The sequence below is a fragment of the Malus domestica genome, chromosome 08, assembly GCF_042453785.1.
Source record: "Malus domestica chromosome 08, GDT2T_hap1".
NCBI lineage: Eukaryota > Viridiplantae > Streptophyta > Magnoliopsida > Rosales > Rosaceae > Malus > Malus domestica.
Genome location: NC_091668.1, coordinates 28,866,883 through 28,876,954, shown reverse-complemented (window position 1 = coordinate 28,876,954; position 10,072 = coordinate 28,866,883). Strand labels below are relative to the sequence as shown.

The 10,072-nt window shown below is 35.8% G+C and overlaps 1 long non-coding RNA gene across 1 annotated transcript; it reads right to left on the bottom strand.

Annotated features, from left to right (window-relative positions):
* Window positions 1-2,132: 2,132 nt before the first annotated feature.
* On the bottom strand, window positions 2,133-3,885 carry LOC139198335 (uncharacterized). Its single transcript, XR_011583747.1, has 2 exons — window positions 3,685-3,885; window positions 2,133-2,474 (listed from the first exon to the last, which is right to left on the bottom strand). It is a non-coding gene; the product is annotated as an uncharacterized lncRNA (long non-coding RNA).
* Window positions 3,886-10,072: the final 6,187 nt, after the last annotated feature.

Genomic DNA, 10,072 nt, shown 5'->3' with positions numbered 1-10,072 from the left:
CTAATGTTTTGATGGCATACACATTGTACAAAACTAGTTTCAACGATCCAACTGTCAAACTTGTTTGTAAATGCTTCGAGATCGCATATGCCAAAAATCGCAAAAAACAAACATTCAGAGATCAAGTAACGGGACAAAACTTTTCGACGGTTATAAAAAAAAAATATCGATTTAACAGTTATATTAACTTCGATTTTGATGATTTTTTTACAGCTACCCTCCTTGACCCTATATGAATACAACGAGCTGATTCAATCCTCAGTTTACAATATTTACACAAGTGGATACCACAAAATCTTATGTTATAGTTGATGAAAGTATTAATAAATTCCAAGTGTTAGTGAATCTATCGTTTTGATGGGAAACGCATTGTACTAAGCTAGTTTCAACGATCCAACCGTCAAACTTGTTTGTAAATGCTTCAAGATCGTATACACCAAAAATCGCAAAAAACAAACATTCAGAGATCAAGTAACGGGACAAAACTTTTCGACGGTTATAAACAAAAAATCACAATTTAACGGTTATTTTAACTTCGATTTTGATGATTTTTAACAGTTACGCTCTTTAACCCTATATGAATACAATGAATCAATTCGATCGTTAATTTAAAATATTTACACAAGTGGATACCACAAAATCTTATGTTATAGTTGATGAAAGTATTAATAAATTCCAAGTGTTAGTGAATCTATCGTTTTGATGGGAAACGCATTGTATGAAACTAGTTTGAACGATCCAACCGTTAAACTTGTTTGTATATGCTTCGAGATCGCATATGCCAAAAATCACAAAAAAAAAAACATTCAGAGATCAAGTAATGGGACAAAACTTTTCGACGGTTATAAACAAAAAATCACGATTTAACGGTTATTTTAACTTTGATTTTGATGATTTTTTACAGCTACACTCTTTAACCCCTTATGAATACAATGAACTAATTCAATTGTCAATTTAAAACATTTACACAACAAAAGAAAAAGGCAATGCAAGAACCCCAAAAAAAAAAAAAAAACTTTGCGCGACGTAGGTGCATATACGTCGCGCAAAGATATTTTACGCGACATGCGTGCACCTACGTCGCGCAAAGATGTTTTGGGCGACAGCAGACTTCGTCGTGCAAAGGGATTTTGCGCGACGCCAACCTTCGTCGCGCAGAGTGCCGTCGCGCAAAGGACGTTTGCGTGAGGTTTTGTGTTTTCGGTCGTGCAAACATACTTTGCGCGGAGAAATTTGCTCCGTCGTGCAAACATGTTTTTCTACTAGTGATCATAAAAGTACCCCAAAAAATTCAAAATCTTCACCACTTTATCCCATTCTTCAGAAGAAGGACAACTTTCAAAATTTGAATCACTCAATCCTAAATTAATAAAAGCATATCGATAGAAAATGACACTATCTAGCATAAGATAGGTTGAGTCCCATCTAGTAGGGATATCTTGTCTCAAACCTCTCTTACCATCCAATATCCCTATTTGCCTAACACATTCTTGAAACTTTAGTTTCGTAGCCTCATAACCCTTTGTATACTTAATGCATTCACGAATTTTTACCACCGAAGAATCAATTTCTTTAAGTCCATCTTGGACTATCAAATTCAAAATATGAGCACAACAATGCACATGAAAGAAGTCACCATTCATCAAGAGAAGACCTCTAATATTTAATTGATTCCTCAAAATGTTAACAAAACAAATATTTGAAGAAGCATTATCCAAAGTAATAGAAAATAACTTCTTCTCAATCCCCCACTTAGTTACCAACGCACTTATTTTCTCACATAATGCAACACCAGTATGCGGAGGAGGCATGTGACAAAAACTTATAATTCTTTTATTCAATTTCCAATCCTTGTCAACAAAGTGAGCAGTAAGTGCAAGATACCCATCAGTGCACTAAGATGACCATAAGTCTGATGTCAAACAAATTCTACCTTCAACCGAGCCTAACAAATTATGCAGTGCTTGTTTTTCAGTTTTGAACATTCTCAACACACAAGCTTTGACAGTATTTCGACATGGTAACTTAATATCAGGAGATACATATGCAAACAAAGCCTTAATTCCCTCATGTTTAACAAAATTAAAAGGAAGATTATGCTTGATGATTGCCTCTACTAATAAGCCACGGAATATCAGAGGATCAAACTTTTATGAACACAATTCAGATGTCGACATAAACGAACATTATTCTCTGCAGGGCATGTATTCAAATGTCTTTTCATATTTCCTATCCCATGATGACTATCATCTATCACTACTTTCTTACAAAAATAGTATCCAATTTAGTGAAAGTGTTCCAAACAGGAGATCAAAGTTTTCACTTACCTAAATTGATTGCTCTAGCCTTTTTCTTTGCAAAACTCGTATTTGTATTGTCTATTCTTTTGCTTCCAAGATCTCGTTCTGTTCCCATTATAATATCCACGGACGCCTCATCGTTTACTGAATCTGAATCTCTAACATCCATTGCTTCTGAAACAAAATGGGTATAAATTAATTAATAGCTTTTTAAACAGGTAGGATATTACTAACAATAACAATGGATATTACTAAGCAATAAAGCATTCAGCATTAGACAAGATAATACCAAGTTTTTGATGTGGTGCATAGTGCACTGAGATTGAGTGCAATTCAATTGGTATACAATATACTTGTCAATATATGGGAACCATTTTGAGGATGGAAGCAGTTCAAGCGTTCAAGGCACCAACTACTACTAACTTAAATATATTTTTCACACAAAGGATATGTCACATAAATGAAATTTTTAATCAAGAAAAAAAAGGAAGTAGATAAAAAGATACATCAATTTTCAAAATAAAAAATAATTTGGGTATGCACTAATTAGGTTATATATATAATTAAAAATGGGGGATCCTGGAGATGGTGCTCTGTGCAACTGCTCATTTGACACTCTCCAAAGCAGCCATCGCTTTCAGTTACATTTTTTCATTTCCATGAATAAAAAACAACTTGAAAAAACTGTCACGCAGTTTCCCTGTTTGATCTTCTTTCTTTTAGAACAAAAGTGAAGAATAGGTGAAACATAAAAGAACATCAAGGAATATTCTTGTAATGAAATTCTTTGGCATTATGTGCCCAAACCATCATCCAACCAATTCACAAGCAGTTCAAAAAAATGTAGCACTGAAATCTAACAAACTCTTATAAGGTATACTAGCACACGTATATATATACAAGATCAAATTTAGCTGCAGAGATTACTAGCAAAAAATACTCATCAAGCAATTTTTGAAATTTATGGCTTTAAAAGCTATCAAACACTGCTTTAAAAGCTAGCAAACGAAATGTAGAAACTCAAATACCCCCGAGCAGATTTCAACAGAAAAAGTAAATCAGTTATCAGTAGCTAAAATCTAGAATCCCCATATCAGTTAACAAGTCATATAATCCAAACTTAAATCACTGCATGTTGGAACTAATCAAAGATTGTCAGATTTTAAAAACAAAACATGGGTTTTTTTTTCAAGAAATGAAAATTTGTAATTTCGAATGAAAAAGAAGAAACAAAAACATAAGATTTATGAAGATAGAACATTAAACAAATGAAAAGAACATAGAAAGTGTGTATATATAGTGATATAAAAATACCCAAGTACGTATATCAGCGTAGAAAGAAAGAGTGAAGAGAGAGAAAGGTTGAAGAGGGAGAAATACTTACATAGAGAAATAAAGAGGAAGTGGTTGTACGAATGGAGCCCGAGAAGATTGTGGCTGTCAGATCAGAGCTGTTTGGAAGAATAGACGGCGGGAGATAGGGGCTAGGAAAAACAGACAGCATCGTGGCGGGTCGGGAGAGAGGGTTACGGGAGTGGGGAGAGAGAACAGGATTAGAATTTAGGGCTAGGCTGGCTTTTGTTTTGATCAGATCAATTAGATGGAAAAAATTGGAAAATAATGGAAAATATAAGGGGTTTTTTTGTCCAAAAAAGTTCTAATAATATAAGTGAAATAAAATCCAACGGTACATATTTACTCTCATTTATCTTACAGCTGTTATTTAAGTAAAGTCTTTAATAGTTTTTTAATTAATGTAGAAGTATAAAAATATAGAAAAAACATATAAACGCTCGTAATAACAAGCTTTACAACTTTCGTGAAGAACTTAACTTCGAAATTTGTCACTATAATCATATAAATCATAGATCAAAATTTAACCGTTGTTTGTTGTTTACATTTACGCTTCATTTTTCTCATCAAATTTTGTTTTTTCAGATTTTGTTTTTTGAAAACATGATCTATTAGAGGATGCAAGAAGATGAACGGTTTGGATCGTTGATATTATGTTAAGAGTTTTACGGTTAGTGAAAATATTGCTTGATGTTTATAAAGTTTCTATAAACTATATGACATCGACTCATATTTCAGTTAACCGCAAATATCGAAACGTGATATCAAATATCTGAACCGTTCATCTTCTTACATCTGCCAGATGATCATGTTTTCAAAAAAGAAAATTAAAAAAATGAAATTCAATAACAAGAATAAAGCGTAAATGACAATCGACGGTTAAATATAAATTTAAGGTTTATGGATTATAGTGTTGGATTTCAAAGCTGACCCCTTCATGAAAGTTGTAAAGTTTGTTATTATGAGTGATTGTATTTTTATTTTTTTTTACATTTTTTACACTTCTATAATAATAATTATTAATTTTGCCCTCAAATAAAAAACATTATTCATGAGGGTTTTGAGGATTTTAAAAGTCTAAACGATAATGTAAGTGTAACCCTTATCTACTCGTAGAGGAATAATGATGAATCACAAGTGTTTATATATTCTTTCACATTTTTCATACTTGTATGTATGTCTTCTTAGTTCTTGCCTATACAAATACTATACAAGTTTACTTTAATTTTGGACAACAACATGTTAAGTAAAATTTATTATCCTAGTAATGATAATAAGGAACTCTCATAATAAAAATAAATAATGACTAAAACTTTTTTTTTAAACTTATATAGAATAATAATACAAAACTATATATTTAATATAGAATATATTGTATATATTAATATGGCTATTGTATTTTATAATAAATCTTTTAGTAATTAAACTTTAAAATTATCAAAATAATTTTTTTCTTAACGGGTCGAAACGGGTTACCCACGTGTTACCTGCGTGTATACCAGTTAACGGATCACCCGATAAGTTATCGTGTTGACCCGAAACTTATTATTTTCGTGTCGTGTCAGAAACTGCCAGATTTACTCTTCACCCCTCATTTCTCTCTCCCCAAATCAACCTTCACCCACCCCAACCCAAACTACGCACCCCCCGTCGCCTTCCTCAGCTCCATCGCCCAAACACTAAACCTCCAAATCCAAATCAACTACTAAACCGCAATTTGATTGAGATATAGTTAGGGTTTTAGACTTAAGAAATCAAGGTGGTAGGGGTTTCAACTTTCCAGTTTCAATAGCAAAAAAAGCTTCCCCTACAGCCGCATCACCATCAATGGGGAAAAAGAGGTAGAAAGAGAGGCACTAGAATCCAGAGCCGTTCTTCATCACGGGAGATCGAGGACGAGAAGAACCCGCGCCCAAAACCCTAAAAATTGTTGCGGGATGTATAAGAAGAGCCGCAGAAGGAGGAAGCCGATGGCGAAAAGGAGGATATCAATGATTTCGGTGGATTCTCCAAAACGCAGAGCCGATTTGACTCTTATGGAGTGTGTTTGTACCATACTTGACCAATCCCGAAACTACTGAGCACCGGTCAACGTTATACCGTCAAGGACCCAGAAGAGTTTCCTTCCAACCAGGAGGCTAATCACAGTGCGACACGTGTGGACATCAGAAGCTAATCATAGCGCGACACGTGTGAACATCAGAGGCCAATCACAACACGACACATGTCAATGTTAGAACAAAGCTAGAAACTCTCTTCTATAAAAGGAGATCATTCTCCCACAATATTTCCTAATGTCATTTGTACTAAATCATTCACTAGTACTCACTAAAAGAGAGCTTGAACGTATGTACTTGTGTAAACCCTTCACAATTAATGAGAACTCCTCTACTGCGTGGACGTAGCCAATCTGGGTGAACCACATACATCTTGTGTTTGCTTCCTTGTCTCTATCCATTTACATATTTATCCACACTAGTGACCGGATCGATCTAGCGAAGGTCACAAACTTGACACTTTCAGTTGTACCAAAGTCCTCACTGATTTTGTGCAACAACAGAGTGGGTTTTGATTGCTAATTGTTTGTTTATTGGATTTTTGAGTTTGTTTGAATGGTGAGAATCTGAGGAAAACATAGGAAATGTCGAATGAATTTTGAATTCTGTTGTTGATCTAGTTTTTTCGTTAGTTCGTTCTTTTGGTGGTGGTGGCCTTGCGATGAAGGCACATCTGGTGGCTGCTCGTTTTCATACCAGTTTTAGAGTTTTTTGTTGTTGTTCAGTTAGCCACTTTTAGACCTTTCTATTGTATTTTCTTATCTGCTGTTGGACTTATACTTTTAGACCTTTCTATTGTATGTTTAGATAAAATTATAAAGAGATGCAAATAAGGACATATTATCAACCACCAAACAGATTCAATTACATGCAACATCCAGATTACATTCCTTAGAAACCTGATGGAAATCATCTCAAACTAATTCACAAGCTCGAACTAGTTTATTACCCTTTTCTTAGTTAGTCGTTAAGTATACATACTTAATCTATTTCTGAATATGCAATCAAGACATAAGCTCGCAAGATTTAACAAATCAGAATCAACGCACGTGAAAAAGGGTCTAAGACAATACTAGGGTTACAATAAGTACTCAAGGAGTCTTGCTGAACCTAGAGTTTGTTTCACATGTTAAGACCATTAACCGTTGCTACTTAGTGGTACACATGCATAACAATTACGGATTACACATATAATACTAACATTAGTGTCCTAGCGTGCTTATATAGTTGGCCACCTAAACAAACAAACTAGAAATCATGTTATTACGCCCAGTGAGACAAATCAAGGATCATAAGGAATACAAACTGAATGTTATTACATATAATCTAACATGTTTGGGGCTTCAAAATAGCCCCTAGTACAGAAATTAGCTAGACATAACACCTAGCATATTGAACTGAAATAAAGAAGAAAAACTAAAACGCACAACCGATTTTGTGTGTCTATCTATCACTATCTCCATGTCTGTTCTGTTTGTATATTCCTACAAATGACACACTTTTCTTGTTGCAGCTCCTCTCCTTTTATAGCAGAATGAAAATCAAGTCGAGTAGAAGTGTATGTAGTTGGAGATTTTGCCTTTTTTTCCTTTGGCCTTGCATCACATGTCATTTCTTGTCACAACTTGTCATAAAATCTGGAACTACAGCCAATACAAAGTGACTGGACATAAATTTGGCAACTGCAACTAGTACAACTTGTAGTAGATGAGAGAATTGGTTTCTCCATTTCTTTTACTTTTGTCATTTCTTGTTTCCCCACATGAATAAACTCCTCCTCCTTTCTTCATTTGATCCACAAAGGCTGCAGCTTTCGACTTGTCTTCCGTTCATAACAGCAAAGAGTCCAACTCATGGTTTTAAAGGACAGCCGCTGAAGGTACTTCCGACAGGTCTCAGTATTTTGATCACTCAGACCGCTTAATTAAATAGATTATCACCACCAAATTTGGATATGTTAATTTAGACACAATTTGGAGTAACTTTCATGAAAAAGTCATTTTCATTTGAGCTCTTGATCTTGACGTTTTGGACTTTACAACCTGACTGATTATAAACTGCGAATCTGAAACTGTAGACACAATTTGGAGCAACTTTGAAGAAGTCATTTTCATTTGAGCACTTGATCTTGACGTTTTGGACTTTACAACCTGTTTGGATTAAAACTTGAACTTTGGGCTCAAGAGGGAGTTGGCCCAAAGAGAGGCCTAAAAGGAGAGACAGCCGAAGCCCAGCCAAAGCCCAGAAAGCAGAAAAGGCCCTTTTTCTGACTTGGTGTAGTTCATTTGGACCACTTGCTCACCTACCTAGAGGCCAAGTGGTGTAGACCAGCCAGCTAACTAGCCCAGAAAGTGCTTTACAGTGGCAGTACAAGTAAATAGCTGATGAGTCACTACCCTTCAAGCTGTATTCGGGCAAGATTATTGCTACAGGAGGCCAAGCCAAAGTGTTTATAAAAGGAGAAAGAGAAATCAGAGATAAAGACACTCAAACAAACAAACAAAAGCACAAACTCTGCTTAAACCAAATTTGCCTTCAACGAAGCTGTAGTCAGCATCAAGCCTTCATCCCTTTCGGGATAAACCTTCACCAAAAAGCCTTTGTAAAAGCTCTACTACCCTGTCCAACTCTTGCTATAGTATCGATTTCTCTTTGTAAACTCATCTCCCTATCCCTCTTTCTAGCTCTCAAACCCCTTCGTAGATCACAAAGATAGGAAGTTGCAAGACGACCAGTCTTGCTCGATAAGGTGAAACCTTGCTCGACCCTCTTTGTTTTTGTCTTTTCATTCAACTAGCAATATGTTGTATACTTCCATTTGTATTCCAGTTATTTCTAGCAAGCTTATGATTAAAAGACTTCTCAGTTCTTGAACCTATATCGGATTAATAGTGCCCAAACCATGTAAATGATAAGTTGGAATCTGCACTTAAAATCTAATCAGATTTGAGTTCTAAACCCTCGGGCATATAAGATTGATTATCCAAAAGTCCTTGGCCTCAAGGCATAAAAAAGAACCTTATGTGGACTTAACCCATCCACGACAACCTTTGATAACAAGAAGTCCGAAGTTACTTGGGGCGCAAGTAATCGACTTATTTCTTAGTTTTATCTCTGTTATATTATGATTATCATAGTACGTTTGAGTATGGAATTAATTATGATAGGAAGCCTCAAGGCCTATATCTAAGGCCCTACAAAGGCACCTATTTGGATTCATTCTGCTATTCGGGCTTGGTGATCAGAAGTATAATAGTTATAATACTTTGTGCGACAATGAAACAAACACTATGTGTTCGAGTACTTGGTTGGTTCTTGATAGGAAGCCTCAAAGCCTACATCTAAGGCCCCACAAAGGCACCTTTCATGACCAACACAGTCTCTCGGGTATATATGTAATCAACCTCAAACATCTATTTTACATCTGCCATGCTAAAGATGGCAGTGCACGCCTGAGCATCCTAAAAATTAATCTTGATTGTGAGCCTCAAGGCCTACACCTAAGGCCTCACAAAGGCACCTTTCATAGTTAACGATGTCCTTCTCTTTCAGCCTTGCCAGACAAGTATTGCCCGACAAACTCACCAGGAAGCAAAAGCCCGATAGACGATAATCAACCGGCGCCGACCTCTCGGGGAGTTGTGTGCTCGTTCGCTAGGAAACTTCCCCGTTTGAAATTCTAGCCACGAACACAACCTGACTGATTATAAACTGAGAATCTGAACAGCTGTAGACACAATTTGGAGTAACTTTCATGAAGAAAGTCATTTTCATTTGAGCACTTGATCTTGACGTTTTGGACTTTACAACCTGACTGATTATAAACTGCGAATCTGAACAGCTTGCGAGATGAGCTGGGATGATACAGAGCTTTGATTGATGCCAATTTTGGATATGTTATCTCGATCCGAGCAGTCTACATTAATGGTTTGATGCCTGGAAGTTGACTGGCGAATAGGAATTGCTAATTCCAGCATGCTGCCACAGCTTGCGTATCACAACTTGCACATGTATCAATTACCTTCATCTTTGCAGCTTAAAGACTTCATTTGGACTCCAAAATTCTCATCCCTAGTGCAGTCTACACATGCCATCCAATCCGAAGTCCAAAACAGCTCCTTTCTACTCAATTTAACCTTCTTTGGTCAATTTTGGCAACTGGACATAAAATAAAAGTAAAATACAATTATCTATTCTAAAGTAGAAGGGGGAAGCACTGTTCAATTTTTTTTTTATTTTGCTTTATTTACAACAATACCAGCCGAATCGGACTAGGTTGGGAGGGTAATTCTCAAAAGTTCAGAGGGTGATTTTGTCCATATGGTTTAGCACGGAGCCACTCGATTTCACGCTATTTACAAA